At 48.3% G+C, this 15,690-nt stretch overlaps 1 long non-coding RNA gene across 1 annotated transcript in view; it reads right to left on the reverse strand.

Moving 5' to 3' along the window:
- LOC142244248 (uncharacterized) overlaps positions 1-15,690 on the reverse strand; it is a 428,197-nt gene that overhangs the window by 192,274 nt on the left and 220,233 nt on the right. The window contains exons 2-3 of the long non-coding RNA XR_012724487.1: positions 4,358-4,532; positions 159-232 (exon numbers count right to left, since the gene is read on the reverse strand). This is a non-coding gene — a long non-coding RNA (uncharacterized LOC142244248). The remainder of the gene's footprint in view (positions 1-158; positions 233-4,357; positions 4,533-15,690) is intronic.

Consider the following 15,690-nt stretch of genomic DNA (forward strand, 5'->3'; position numbering starts at 1 on the left):
GCATGTTGTACTGCATGTTTATTTCATGTTTTTGCATTTTTAGGTCAGTCAAGCTGAGAGGTAGCAACAAATACACACCACCCCACCATCCTTATGGTGTGTATGTTGTACTGCACCTCAGTCTGTTAAGGTTAGTGTAGCTAACAGAGAGTACTAACTTGAGATTTGATGATTCTTTGCTGGTTTGTCCTGAAGAAGGGAGCTGTGTTCTCCTGAAACGCGTAGACTTGACCTGTTATGAAATAAAAGAAACATTAATCTGAGAAGAATCCAGTAGTCTTTTGGCGCGGCTGTGAAACCCATTCTCTACTACTCTGTGTTATCTGCCTCATGGGGACCGCTGCCGGGACTTGGTGTTACATGCTGCTATAGGTGTTGTGACTGTCACAACCCGAATTGGTGAGTAGGATTATTCTTTGCTTCATCCTATATATATTGGGGTAAGACCCTATTGCGCTTTCTTTTTCCACAGTTTTCACTCAAGGTTAGTGTAGCTGAGAGGCAGCGACACATACACAGTGCCCCCCTGTCCTCATGGTGTTTATGTTGTACTGCACCTATTCATGTCAGAGGAGCTGAGAGACAGCGACACATACACAGCACCGCCCCTCCCATTCTCATTGTGTGTATGTTGTACTGTACCTCAGTCTGCTTAGGTCAGTGGAAAATGATAGTCAGTGACACATTAAACCTGAGGACACGTTATTATGCAGAAAGGACACTTTATTATGCAGAAAGCATAGTTTTTTCTAATTTTGTACAATCCTCTTTAACATCTGTACGTTGGCATTTTTGGTCCTGAGTACCCGTAGCACTGGCCATTGGCTCCATCAGTGATTCTCTGGTCTTCTCATCCTGTACATTTATATCATATCCACAAGTTATTAGATGCTCCAAATTTTTGAATAACCTTTTCTTAACAATCCCTTCAAGGTTGTGGTTATCTCATTTGCTTGTGAATTTTTTTCTACCACACTTTTTCATTCCACTCAACTTTCCATTAATATGCTTGGATACAGCATTCTGTGAACATCCAGCACCTTTAGCAATGACCTTTTCTGGCTTACTCTCCTTGTGCAGTGTCTCAATGACTGCCTTCTGGACATCTGTCTAATCAGCAGTCTTCCCCATGATTGTGTAGCCTACTGACCCAGACTAAGGGACCATTTTAAATGGTTAGGAAGCCTTTAGAGGTGTTTTGTGGCAATTATTCTAATTTTCTGATATAATGATTTTTGGGTTTTCATTGGCTGTAAGCCATAGTGTTACGTCTGGGTGGTGAAAACTCTGGACCATCCCCTGAGGAGGCAGCCAGGCCGGTCACCCCGCCAGAGGGTCTTGATGTATGGCAGCCGAAGCACTATTGGTAGCCAGACAGTCCATAGGGGAGCTTTAAAGGTGGATGTTGCTGAACACACGGAGTTCTGGACGGTAGTCCGGGTGACGAGGCTCAGGGTCCAAGGCCGGGTTGAAGGGCCAGGCGGGATCCGGAACGTGCTGAGCGATGGGACGGGTCACCCAACGGAGCCAGGGACTGGAGACTGGCGGAGCTGCAGAGGTGGTGGAACATCCGCCGAAGTCAACGTCAGGGTACTGGAATGGACGTGGTTCGGAGTGGCTGGCATGGCAGGACAGGCTCTGCGAGACAGACAGGGTTAATACAGGGCAAAGCAATACGGGGACCTGAACTCCTAGCTTACTAAACACGTAGAACAGGCCCCGCCCACCAGGAAGGAGAATCCTAATATACCCTATACCTGTCTATGCAATTTCCTGTTTGAAGGTGCTGGCCCTTTAAGAAAGGGTCAATGACCGCGCGCACGCCCTAATGCGCATGCGCGAGGCCCGTGTGCCAGAAGCCTGTCCAGGGAGCGGTACAGAGGAAGCAGGGGTGCCCGGCAGGTTGTCCCACGTCGCTGAGGAGCGCCGGGAGCGGGGAGCTGGACGCATGGAGGGCGCAGGCGAGGAAGAGGAGACCGGGACCGGAGTGGTGAGTCGGGGACACCGCCAGGAAGCGGGGAGCGGGCCACGGGGACTGGGAAGCGTGACACATAGTCATCAACAGTAACAGAAATAAACACTTGAAATAGATCACTCTGTGTGTAATGACTCTATATAATATGTGTTTCCCTTTTTCTATTGAATTACTGAAATAAATTAACTTTTTGATCATATTCTAATTTATTGAGATGCACTTGTACATGTGGGCCCCATTGGTGAGATCCGCATGTACTATCCATTATGTAATATCCAGAGATCAGAAGACCATAATAAGCTCAGATGTGGTGAAATTATTGTGGATTTGAGGTGCAGATTCTCCAGCACAAATTTGGAGAAGTTTATTGTACATTTCAATACATCAATTTTCTTAGGATATAAAATAAATGGCTTCAGGTCCTCGTTTGTTTCCTGGGAAACTGGCTCAAAAATCAGTAGGGTGGGGGCACCAAGAAGCAGTTTTGCACAGGGCACCATTCAGGCTAAGGCCTGCCCTGTGTGCAAACCACCATTTCTCAAAAGGCAGCTGATTCCACTAGGTGTTGCACGGATTGCACTACTAGCAACTTGAGACACAAGCATATGACTGGTGCACATCTGTTTTCTCAACACACAGGTAGGGATGGATTTCTGGTGCAACTGAAAAGGATTGGGAGGAATACTCAGAGTACGGCAAGCAATAGTAATGGCGGATGATGAATAAGAGTTACTTTTCACTGGTTATTAAAAAAAAATAAATAAATACAATTTGATCTTTAACTAGTGTGTCTTTTTATTTAATCATTTCTGGTTCTTTTTTGTTTTCTCAATAGATATATGCCTTAACTGAAGACAAAATTCCAATGCTGATGTTGAGCACACCTGAATCATCTACTGGTACCCTTCAAAAATCTGCATCTTCATCTATGGATCTTGTTTCATTTTGTATCTTTCATTTTTCTTTTGTGTACTTTCCCTGTTAACATAGCTTGGATTCAGCTCTTTATGGGCTCGGTTTGCTTCCTCGTGGTCTTTGTCATTGCGGTTCACACTCCAGCTTTTTCTCAGTTCTTTTTGAGCGCCTTTTCTTCCTCTTTGGTTGTTGTGACCAACTTCACCATATATCACAAGGCAATGTTGCTATTTTTATTTGCTCTTGCCCTGTGTTTGTTGGGCACCACATTTTTGCCTCCACCATAACAATATAGCCACTTTTGATGTTATTTAATACGAAATAAACATCATTGAAGCCCTGCACTCCCCTCCTCCCAATGGCACTGTCAGTGTTAAAGAACTGACTGGGTTTGGAGCATGCACTTTAACTTGTGACAGTGCCTGCTGGAGTTAGGGCGTTGCGGGGCTGGTATGGCTCCGCATTTTAAGCCAGAGTGTAGTACTCAGGCCAGCGGAGGTCATAACATGGGAAAATGTTTTTAATGTGTGTCAGTTTCTCTGTTTTATGATTTACCTTATAAAATTTATATTTTTATATATTCGGGTGATCCCATATTTTGCACATCCCGCTTGCCTTTTCCTCACAATTTCTAGATTTTAAAAACTGGATAACTGGGTTCAGCCGGTCTCGGTTATCTGCGAGTCCACTCATCACTAGCCAAGACAGTGAACCTGAACAATTTCTATTACCTTGTAAAGTCATATAGAAAGATTCTATGGAAGCATTTTCAAGCATCTTTGTTCGGGGTACTTTGCACGCTGCGACATCGCTAGCCAGTACGTCGTTACCGGCGCCGGATGTGCGTCACTTTCGATTTGACCCCGACGATATCGCAGTAGAGATGTCGCAACGTGCAAAGTACCCCTTCCAGTCACTGGATTAGTATTCTTACTATTTTTATCTTGAGTTGAGAATATTTGATATGTCATTTTATTATATGTAATAGTCATTGAAAAAATATAGTAAAAGAGCATGACTCATGTGGTCTGGGTTTATAAAGTATCAATCACTCTTAAAAGCAAAAAACAGTCTGGATTGCCAGATGATCCACCCCTGAACTGTTCTAACCTTATCACATCAATCTAAGTTCTATTCTCTGGAATCATATACTGAGTTAGCAAATAACAAATATGACTCAGAAGTATTATCTGTTGTATTCATCTACACTTACCCCTAGGTGTTTCTTATACACTAATTACAAATGTACATCAGATATTATACAGAAAAAAATAAATCCAAAAGATTAATAAATGAATAACAGTTGTGTATATTTTCAGAAATCCCATCTACTAAAGGGCGCTTTACACGCAGCGACATCGCTAGCGATGTCGCTGGTGAAAGCACCCGTCCCCGTCGGTTGTACGTCACAGGGCAAATCGCTGCCCATGGCGCACAACATCGCTAGGACCCATTACATGGACTTACCTGCCTAGCGACGTCACACGGCAGCCGTCCAATAGAAGCAGGGGGGCGGAGAGCAGTCGAAAGAAAGGGACATCCACCTCGTTGTCGGAGGACGCAGGTAAGGTGTTGTTCCTCGTTTTTGGGGTGTCACAAGTAGCGATGTGTGCTGCCTCAGGAACGACCAACAACCTGTGTCCTGCAACAGCAACGATATTTGGGATTAGAACGACGTGTCAACGATCAACGATTAGGTGAGTAATTTTGATCGTTAGCGGTCGTTCATACGTTTCACACACAACGACGTCGCTAACGAGGTCGGATGTGCGTCACGAATTCCGTGACCTCGACGATATCTCGTTAGCGATGTTGTTGCGTGTAAAGCCCACTTAACTCTCTAACATGATATTATTATCAGGAGTCTGGGTGCATTTTACTTTGTTTTCATCTATTGGATTTTATGATTTGAATTGTCGTTAACTACCCCCCCTCCATCTTTACCTATAGAAGTTATAGATTTGTAACCATTCATCTGATCTCCCAGAAAGGGCATGATGTACCTCCAAAGGGCCAGGAATCTCTCATGACCCTCATTTTACAGTGGCCATTTTTCATTCTAATAGGTAGCCTTCTCTGAGCATCTGCAAAATACAGATTTGTCAATGTGATTTAATGGAAACCATTAAATTACGCTATTGGCACACAGTTATTGTGATACAACAAAGGAAATACCGCAAGTTTCATTGTACAATGGCTCCACTTTGTACATTTACATGATTTACCAACTTGTGGCTGAGCGGTTGTTACTTCTAGAGGTTTCTACTTCACAATAATATTAGTGCTGGAAAACTATGCCCCTTGTCAAGAAAGGGAAAAAATAGTGGTGTTAACTAAGTGTAGATTTCTATTGGTTAGAGGTGAGTGAAATAAATAGTAATGCACTCACTTAGCAGATTGAAATTAAAACCGTATCAGGAAAGTATATCCAAAACTGTACAAAAGGCTTTAATCAGCTCTATGTTCCTGGTCTATCATGTGGCAAGGCGGTGCACGGATATCTAGTCTGACTTTCTGGATGGGAAGAATAATGGAACAAGAATAGTAACTAGCACCTTCAGCACAGAAATCGAGGATGCTATTAAAACGTCTGATTGATTAATCCCTTCAGCCCCAGGGCACTTTCCGTTTTTGCGTTTTTGTTTTTTGCTCCCCTTCTTCCAAGAGCCGTAACTTTTTTATTTTTCCATAAATCTTGCCATATGAGGGCTTATTTTTTGCAGGACAAGTTGTACTTTTAAACGAAACCATAAGTTTTACCATATGGTGTACTGGAAAACAGCAAATAAATTCCAAGTGTGGAAAAACTGCAAAAAAAGTGTGATGGCACAATAGTTTTTGGGATGTTTTATTTATGGTGTTCACTATATGGTAAAACTGATGTGTGGGTATGATGCCTGAGGTCGGTGCGAGTTTGTAGACACCAAACATGTATAGGTTTACTTGTATCTAAGGGGTTAAAAAAAAAATCACAAGTTTGTCCAATAAAAGTGGCGCACGTTTTGCGCCATTTTCCAAAACACGTAGCGTTCTCATTTTTTGGGATCTACGGCTCAGTGACGGCTTATTTTTGCATCTCGAGCTGTCGTTTCTAATGGTACTATTTTTGCGCAGATGCTACGTTTTGATCGCCTGTTATTGCATTTTGCGTAAAACTTGTGGCAACCAAAAAACGTAATTTTGGCGTTTGGAATTTTTTTGCCACTACCCCGTTTACCAATCAGATTAATTGATTTTATATTTTGATTAGTGATGAGCAAGTACTAAAAAGCTCGGGTGCTCGAAGCTCGGGCCGAGCCTCCCAAGATACTCGTGTACTCGGCCCGAGCAACGAGCCCAATGTTATCCTATGGGAGACCCGAGTATTTTTGTGAAATGACCCCCCGGCAGCATGGAGAAACCCTAAAAATGTCACAAAAGTCTCAGAAGAGTGCTCAAATGACATGGCAACAGCATGGGGAAGACCCCTTGAAGCATTTATCACTGAAAAGTCACAGCTGTGAACAATTTTGTCCGCGTTTTACGCCATTTTTACGGACTCACCAGAAAACCTTCCAAAATGACCCCAAAATGATTTTTCATGGCGGAAATGTTAAGGGCACATACCCAATAGTGAGATAGAGCTGGTGTATGTTACTTTTTGAGATTAATACATGAAAGATTTTACGTGAAAACATTGTGTGGCACTCCGATGTCCCTGAGAAGAGACGTACATGAAGGCCTCTTGAGTCTAATGTGCCCATTTTGAGGAAGTGAGTCTTTGTAGTATTTTCCTTTGCCAGGGCAGTCCAAAATTGTGAGGTTCACTAATGCCCCTGCATACAGACGTGCATGAGGGCCTGTAAACCTGAAGTGCCCATTGTAAGGAAGTGGGTCTATTGTAGTATAGCCCTTAGGCAGGGCAGCCAAAAATTGGGAGGCTCCACATTGTCCCTGGATAGAGACGTGCATGATGGCCTGTAAACCTGAAGTGCCCATTGTCAGGAAGTGGGTGTATTATAGTATAGCCCTTAGGCAGGGCAGCCAAAAATTGGGAGGCTCCACGTTGTCCCTGGATAGAGATGTGCATGAGGGCCTGTAAACCTGAAGTGCCCATTGTAAGGAAGTGGGTCTATTGTAGTATAGCCCTTAGGCAGGGCAGCCAAAAATTGGGAGGCTCCACGTTGTCCCTGGATAGAGACGTGCATGAGGGCCTGTAAACCTGAAGTGCCCATTGGAAGGAAGTGGGTCTATTGTAGTATAGCCCTTAGGCAGGGCAGCCAAAAATTGGGAGGCTCCACGTTGTCCCTGGATAGAGACGTGCATGAGGGCCTGTAAACCTGAAGTGCCCATTGGAAGGAAGTGGGTCTATTGTAGTATAGCCCTTAGGCAGGGCAGCCAAAAATTGGGAGGCTCCACGTTGTCCCTGGATAGAGACGTGCATGAGGGCCTGTAAACCTGAAGTGCCCATTGGAAGGAAGTGGGTCTATTGTAGTATAGCCCTTAGGCAGGGCAGCCAAAAATTGGGAGGCTCCACGTTGTCCCTGGATAGAGACGTGCATGATGGCCTGTAAACCTGAAGTGCCCATTGGAAGGAAGTGGGTCTATTGTAGTATAGCCCTTAGGCAGGGCAGCCAAAAATTGGGAGGCTCCACGTTGTCCCTGGATAGAGACCTGTTAGGTTCTTAGTGCCTCCGTGCTTGCATTTAAAAACCGCACGTGTGTGCCTGTTGGTGGCAGCTTTCCGCTGCATTTGTGTGAGTTTTGCAAAAACTTGGATATAACGCACAAGTCTAGTGAATACACATCAGCACAGCATTGCAAAATGCGCAAGGGCGTTGTCAACGAACAAGGAAGTGGACGTGATGGTGGTGCAGGCAGAGACCGAGGTTGTGTGCAAGCTCTAATTTCGCCACAACAAAGGGCCACATCTAGTCGCTCGCACGTCCTGTCCCAAATTCTTGGGGACCGCTGCAGTACACCGCTCTTGAACCAAGACCAGTGTCAACAGGTTGTTAGTTGGATAGCGGATAATGCTTCCAGTCAGATTGGCACCACCACAAACACTCTGTCTTCCACACGGTCAAGTGTCAGTAGCCGTGATACTGCACCGCACATTTCAGAACCTGATCCTCCTTCCTACCACCAGGCCGAGTACACGTCCACGGACATTACTGATCCCACACTTGGACACTCGGAAGAGCTGTTCGTTCACGTTTACATTCACAAATTCTGGCCTCTCGCCAGCTCCTGTTGAAGTGGGCCATGACGAGATTGTATGTACAGATGCCCAAATATTTGAGCAGCCACGTTCTCACGAAGTTGGCAACGTGTCTCAACAAGGGGTGGACGATGATGAGACACAATTGTCAGGAAGTCAGGAGGAGGAGCAGGGTGCGGAAGAGGAAGACGACGTGGTGGATGATCCAGTAACTGACCCAACCTGGCAGGAGGATATGCAGAGCGAGGACAGCAGTGCACAGGGGGAGGGAGGCGTAGCATCCCAACAGGCAGTAAGAAGCAGAGTGGTGGCCCCAGGCAGACGTCAGGCAACTGTTCCCCGGAACAACACGACACAAGGTGCCTGTACAAATGTTAGGTCTTCCCGAGTCTGGCTGTAATACTATTGTATGTATTGAGGATTTCGATTGCGTTAGGGCAATGACAACCAGAGACGAGTTCTTGGTGCAAGACGTTTATAATATGCAACCAGCAAATATGTACATAAACGGAACAAAAACACAGTAGAACATAAATACAGGAAATACCTTCCAGGGACGGAGCGAAAGGGAATTCCCGGGACCGCGCACCGGACTCCCCCAGGGAGACCACCAAGAGCGAACCCCTATACAGGGACTGTCTGGCAATCACCCCAGAAGCCCTAAATGCGCAGCAGCCGGGACACAAAAGGGCAATAGGTAAGTCCAAAAATGTCCGTACGTGATGTGAGTCCAGAGTGGTGTTAAACGGAAGGAACCGGGCAGAAGTGCCGACCAAAGACGGCAAACGGAGTCCGGGCACAGCTAGATGATACCAGATGAAGTCCAGAGTCGGTGTCGGTTGTTTTCCAAGAGGATCCGAATAACAATCAGGAACCAAAAGCTGCAGGGCAGGAGCACACAGGAAGCAGTATACTCAGGCACTGGACTAAGCTTTAGGGGCGGCTTTTAAACAGATGGACAGGAAGTAGGGCAACAGAACAGAAAACTCCATGTTAACAAAGGGCAAGCTCTTTCAAAAGAAAACTGGAAAACCCGGAACTCTGACACTGGCAGTTTTTTAAGTTGGCTCCAGATGATTCTAAAAAGGCCATTTGCAACACCTGCCATGCCAGCATCAGCAGGGGTACCAAAACTAGCAGCCTGACCACCACCAGCATGATCAGGCACATGTCAGCCAAGCACCCGACTTTGTGGGAAGTACAACAGAGTCCAGGAGCAGTGCTTGCTGATGTCACTGCTACGTCTTCGCTGGTTGTGCATGCGAGCCAATCCCCTGTCCATGCTGCCTGCGAACAAGCCTCCTCCACTCCTGCACCTGCAGTTGCCTACGCAGAAAGAACACCATCATCAAGCACGTCCTTGTCCCAGCGCAGCGTTCAGTTATCCATTCAGCAAACCTTTGAACGCAGGCGCAAATACACTGCCAACACCCCACATGCCACAGTTCTAAATGCTAACATTTCGCGACTGCTTGCGCTGGAAATGTTGCCTTTTAGGCTGGTTGAGACAGAAGCATTCCGCGACCTGATGGTGGCAGCTGTCCCACGTTACTCGGTCCACAGCCGCCACTATTTCTCCCGGTGTGCCGTCCCCACATTGCATAACCACGTGTCACAAAACATCACACGTGCCCTGAACAACGCTGTTTCAGCCAAAGTCCACCTAACCACAGACACGTGGACAAGTGCATGTGGGCAAGGCCGCTACATCTCGTTGACGTCACACTGGGTTAATATTGTGCAAGCTGGGACCCAGTCTGAGCGAGGGACGAAACACGTCCTTCACACACCAAGTTTTGCAGGCCCTACCTCAGTCAGGGTTTCACACACACTCTACAGCTCCGGAATGTCATGCTCCTCAGCCTCCTCCTCCTCCTGCGCATCCTGATCCACTTTACCCTCCACACCAGTCCCAAGCTGAAAGTGTTGCGGGCGGAGGAGGGGACGGTGCGCTCTCCCACTGCTCGGGTCCGGCTGACGCTGCTCTACGGCTGCTGCTGCTCGTTGGCTCGAGCGATGGCCGGATCCCGGGGACTCGAGCGGCGCTACTCGCCTGTGAGTGAAAAGGGGTGGTTTGGGTTTTGGGGATATTGTCCGTGACGCCACCCACGGTTGTGGTGATTGTGTGGACACCACCGCTGCTCTGGACGGGGATCCCGGGAGCCTGTGACAGGGAGCAGCTTTGTTGTTATTTCTCCCCTCCGTGGGTAGGGGGGTTGGTTGTCCCGGGGCCTGGTGATGGGGTAGAGATGGATGACAGGCGGGTTGCGGGGCCTGATGAGGTGCAGGGTCGCAGGGGCAGTGCTGTGCCGCACGGCACGGAGGTACTCACTCAGCCCAATGATGATGACACAGTTCACAGTAAAACAAGTGGCTGGATGGACGGGTCACTCGGACGGCTGCGGTTGTTCCTCCCTGCAGGTTAGTGATGACTGTCTCTCCCTGCACCTAAGTTAAGTGTTGGTAGTGATGGTTTCCCAACGGTAACCCGCTCCCCGACCTGGATATGGGCCGGAGGAGCCCCTTTTGCCCACAGGCGCTGGCCCTAGGAGACGGTTGCCCTTGGCGGTGGCGGTGTCTCCCCTTCACGGTTGGACGGTTGCCTTCTATCTGGACTTGGCTGTTTGGAAACCCTGAGGTCCCCTTCACTAACGGATTTGGCAAATTCACGGCGACACCAAGCCTTGCTGGGATCCGAAAGTCCTCTGCCAATGGTGCTGGCTTCTCTTTGTATACCGGTCCGGTACGGCCGGGTCACCACCCGTCCACGGTCCTTACGGCAGACTCCAATCGGCCTCCACTGCAGACGGTCACCACATCCTGCTAACCTTGCTGTCCTGTCCGGGCCACACACCCGGACCAACTTCAGGCTCTTTGCTGTCACTTTTCTCCTCTCTACTACTTTCCTCCTTCCACTTCCTTAGCTTAACTCTCACTGCCTGTGTTTTCCCTCCTCCTCGGTGGGTGGAGACCAACCGCCTGGCTCCACACCCTGGTGTGGACAACAGCCCCTGGGGAAGGCAACAAGGATTTTGTGTTTTGACTATGATATGCCTGCAGGGAGTGTGGGGTGTTTAAGTGTTGTGCTCTGTGGCCCCTGGCTTGTCCAGGGCGACACAGAAGCACTGCAGCACTGCCTCGGCGAAGCGGCAACAGGCAGTGCTGAAGCTAATCTGCATAGGTGACAACAAACCCCACAATGCAGAAGAGGTGTGGACAGCTCTGAAACAGAAGGCAGATCACTGGCTCACAACTCTGAACCTAAAGCCAGGAAAGGTCGTGTGTGACAATGGCCGGAACCTGGTGGCGGCTTTGAGGCGAGGCCAGCTGACACATGTTCCATGCGTGGCCCATGTGCTCAACCTCGTGGTTCAGCGGTTTCTAAAGTCATACTCAGAGCTGTCTGATCTGCTGGTAAAAGTTCGCCGCCTGTCTGCACATTTTCGAAAGTCACCTACTGCTTCAGCCGGCCTTGCCGGCTTAAGACGCCGTTTGCATCTTCCGGCACACAGACTGGTGTGTGATGTCCCCACGCGTTGGAATTCAACTCTGCACAAGTTGGTCAGGATATGTGAGCAGAAGAGGGCAGTTGTTGAGTACCTGCATCACCTAAGCCGTCGGGAAATGGGTCAAACTCCACACATAACACCTGAGGAGTGGAGATGGATGTCCGACCTATGCACCATCCGCCAAAACTTTGAGGACTCCACCAAGATGGTGAGCGGCGATGACGACATTATTAGCATCACCATACCGCTTCTCTGCCTTCTAAAATGGTCTCTGCTCAAAAAACAACCATGATGCATTGCAGGCGGAGCGCGATGAGTTTGAGCAAGAAACAGTAGTGGGTGTGGGTGATAACACACAGCCCAGCCTCGTCTCATCACAACGTGCAGTGGAGGACTATGACGAGGAGGAGGATGAAGACATGGAGCAACTCTCTGGCCAAATTGAGGATATGACATGCAGTCATATCCTCGTTTCAGCGTGGCTGGCCAGAGGACAGGGTAGATGATGAGGAGGAGGAGGACAGCATGTTCAGTCATCGTGTTGGTCAGGATACTGAAGTGATGGCTGTTAAGAGTCTGGCACACATGGCTGACTTTATGGTAAGCTGCCTGTCTCGTGACCCTCGCGTTAAGAACATCTTGGCCGACAATCATTACTGGTTGGTAACACTGTTAGACCCACGCTAAAAGGAGAACTTTATGTCTCTTATTCCCGAGGCGGAGAGGTCAGGCAAAATGCAGCAGTTCCAGAAGGCCATAGTCACGGAAGTAGGCAAAGCATTCCCCTCACAAAACGCTAGCGGCATAGGTCAGGAATCAGTGGACAACCAAGGCGTACAGCCGAGAGGGGCACAAGTCCAATCCGCCAGAGGTAGGGGAACAGTCTTTAAGATGTGGGACAGTTTTCTCAGCCCCTCACATACCACAGCCCCTGAGGTGAGGGGTAGTGCCACAAGAAATCCTAAGTTTGGCCAGATGCTCAAGGAGTACCTTGCAGATCAAACAACTGTACTCCGACATTCCTCTGTGCCTTACAATTAATGTGTATCCAAGCTGGACACGTGGCATGAATTGGCTCTTAGTCTCTACGCCTTGGAAGTCCTGGCCTGCCCTGCCGCTAGCGTTTTGTCAGAGCGTGTTTTTAGTGCCGCAGGTGGAATCATTACAGATAAACGCACCCGCCTGTCAACTGTAAATGCTGACAGGCTGACTCTGATCAAGATGAACAAGGGTTGGATTTGGCCAGACTTCACCACACACCAACAGCAAATGACAGCGGAATTTAAAGTTTGTAACGGGAATTTGCCATGTACCTCCACTCACCCATGGTAACACACTTCTGGACTTTGGCTAATCGCTGGACTGCTCCTCCTTCTCCTCATGCGCCATCATGGTGACCGTTACAATAGTTAAGCCGTTGTTTCAGGTATACCCCCAGTGGTAAATTTTTTCGCCCATTCTTTCTGAATGGGCATTACAACGACAGGAGACCCGCTCCTTTGCAATGGGAACAATGTTTTGAGGCCCTCATGCACATCTCTATCCAGGGACAATGTGGAGCCTCCAAATTTTTGGCTGCCCTGCCTAAGGGCTATACTACAATAGACCCACTTCCTTACAATGGGCACTTCATGTTTACAGGCCATCATGCACGTCTCTATCCAGGGACAATATGGAGCCTGACGCTGCCACCGACAGACACACACGTGCTGTTTTTAAATGCAAGCACGGACGCAATAAGAACCTAACTGGTTTTTAGGAGCGACAATTACTGAGAAGTCTGACACTATCAGACACTGCTGACTGACGTGTATTATACACTAGACTTGTGCGTTATATAATAGTTTGTGCAAAACGCGCACCTGTACGCTGCCACCGACAGACACACACGTGCTGTTTTTAAATGCAAGCACGGACGCAATAAGAACCTAACTGGTTTTTAGGAGCGACAATTACTGAGAAGTCTGACACTATCAGACACTGCTGACTGACGTGTATTATACACTAGACTTGTGTGTTATATAATAGTTTGTGCAAAACGCGCACCTGTACGCTGCCACCGACAGACACACACGTGCTGTTTTTAAATGCAAGCACGGACGCAATAAGAACCTAACTGGTTTTTAGGAGCGACAATTACTGAGAAGTCTGACACTATCAGACACTGCTGACTGACGTGTATTATACACTAGACTTGTGCGTTATATAATAGTTTGTGCAAAACGCGCACCTGTACGCTGCCACCGACAGACACACACGTGCTGTTTTTAAATGCAAGCACGGACGCAATAAGAACCTAACTGGTTTTTAGGAGCGACAATTACTGAGAAGTCTGACACTATCAGACACTGCTGACTGACGTGTATTATACACTAGACTTGTGCGTTATATAATAGTTTGTGCAAAACGCGCACCTGTACGCTGCCACCAACAGACACACACGTGCTGTTTTTAAATGCAAGCACGGACGCAATAAGAACCTAACTGGTTTTTAGGAGCGACAATTACTGAGAAGTCTGACTCTATCAGACACTGCTGACTGACGTGTATTATACACTAGACTTGTGCGTTATATAATAGTTTGTGCAAAACGCGCACCTGTACGCTGCCACCGACAGACACACACGTGCTGTTTTTAAATGCAAGCACGGACGCAATAAGAACCTAACTGGTTTTTAGGAGCGACAATTACTGAGAAGTCTGACTCTATCAGACACTGCTGACTGACGTGTATTATACACTAGACTTGTGCGTTATATAATAGTTTGTGCAAAACGCGCACCTGTACGCTGCCACCGACAGACACACACGTGCTGTTTTTAAATGCAAGCACGGACGCAATAAGAACCTAACTGGTTCTTAGGAGCGACAATTACTGAGAAGTCTGACACTATCTGGACTGTTTTAGACTGTGTACACCAGCCCCAGATATGATGAAGGCTGGTATACGGTCACCACTAGGAATGGCTATATACCCTGCCTGCCTGCCTGCCTGTATACTGCTACAATAGTCCTGACAAGGACTCTTCTGGTCACTAGCCTGTATTCCGACCTGGCTATACCCTGCCTGTATATAGCAATGTGGCGCCCCTGACCTGGTCAGGCACCACTGAGTACTGCACCCATGCTGGGAACAGTACAATACAGGTAATCCAGATGGCTGACTGGGGTGTGGTACACAGGCGCATAGTGATCAGCTCTCACACATGTACCCATGAGAGGACCCCTGGGGATCCCAGGAGGGGGAAAAGCCTTGACCTTCACTGGAATAGTGGAGGGGGCCAAAAGCCTCCATCTCCTCTCAAGGGGTGTGGTAAGAGAGTTTGGTTGCTAGGTGGCGTAGGGAAGAACAGGAGAGGAGGAGCAGTGAGTCAGTTAGAGCAGAACTCCAGAGGGCTCAGTGAGGAGCAGACCTGTGGGGCTGATGCTGTCTAACAGCGCCCGCGCAGTGACTACAGACGGGGGAGAACGGTCAACTAGAAGTGCTGCCTGAAAGCCAGCTTCAGCTAGAGAGTGCACGGAGTGGGAAGTAAGGAGACTTCTAGAGAGCACCAGGCCCAACCGGGCGGCAGATCCCGAAGCGAGGATAGATTCACCTTTCCCTGCTAAACCTGCCGGTGTGGGGCTCTTACAGCCCACACCACAACAACCAAAAGCCGCAGCCACGTAACCGCAAGTAGGGCCCATAGGTCACAGGAGGCAAGAGGCTGGAGTGGCCTGGCCCGGGGAACAAGCACACGGCAAAACAAGAAGGGGAGAGAGGCTTGGAGCATCTTCCCTGGGTGACCCCCATAGGGACTCAAAGTCGGGGTCACCCCAAACCACCAAGGGCTAAGGAAGGCGAGTTTGTAGTCACCCTCATACAGTCAGCCGGAAGGATACCTGGTTCCCACCTGGTTCATCCCAGCTACGCCCGGGTTACTCACCCTGCCACCTGAAGTGAGTAAAAACCCTGAAAGACACTCTGCCTGCGTGTGGTCATTCTGCGACTTGTGGTACTACAGCTTACAAAGGGCCCTGGGGCTTGCCTCACTCTCAGGAGGCCACTACACCCGACTGCACCCACCATCGGCCCCAGGTGCCTCCTAATC

The sequence above is a fragment of the Anomaloglossus baeobatrachus genome, chromosome 6, assembly GCF_048569485.1.
Source record: "Anomaloglossus baeobatrachus isolate aAnoBae1 chromosome 6, aAnoBae1.hap1, whole genome shotgun sequence".
NCBI lineage: Eukaryota > Metazoa > Chordata > Amphibia > Anura > Aromobatidae > Anomaloglossus > Anomaloglossus baeobatrachus.